The following is a 363-nucleotide window of genomic DNA, read 5'->3' as shown; positions in this document are numbered from 1 at the left end:
AGGCGAGCCGTAATGGCCTCATCTTCGGCAGGTTACAACGATTTTTTTTTATGTTGTGCTGACCCTCGTTCTTTAAATGACGCTATCCCGAGGAGGACACCTAAAGGTGAGCCGTAATGGCCTCATCCTCGGCAGTCTCCTCTGGTTTTTTTTTAACGTTGTGCTGACCCTCGGATTTTAAATAACGCTATCCCGAGGAGGACACCTAAAGGCGAGCCGTAATAGCCTCATCTTCGGCAGGCTCCTCTGATTTTTTTTCGTTTTTTTTAACATTGTGCTGACCCTTGTTCTTTAAATGACGATATCCCGAGGAAGACACCTAAAGGCGAGCAGTAATGGCCTCATCTTCGGCAGGCTCCTCCA

This window comes from Arachis ipaensis, chromosome B08 (assembly GCF_000816755.2).
Source record: "Arachis ipaensis cultivar K30076 chromosome B08, Araip1.1, whole genome shotgun sequence".
Taxonomy (NCBI): Eukaryota; Viridiplantae; Streptophyta; class Magnoliopsida; order Fabales; family Fabaceae; genus Arachis; species Arachis ipaensis.
This window is presented reverse-complemented; position numbering follows the sequence as displayed.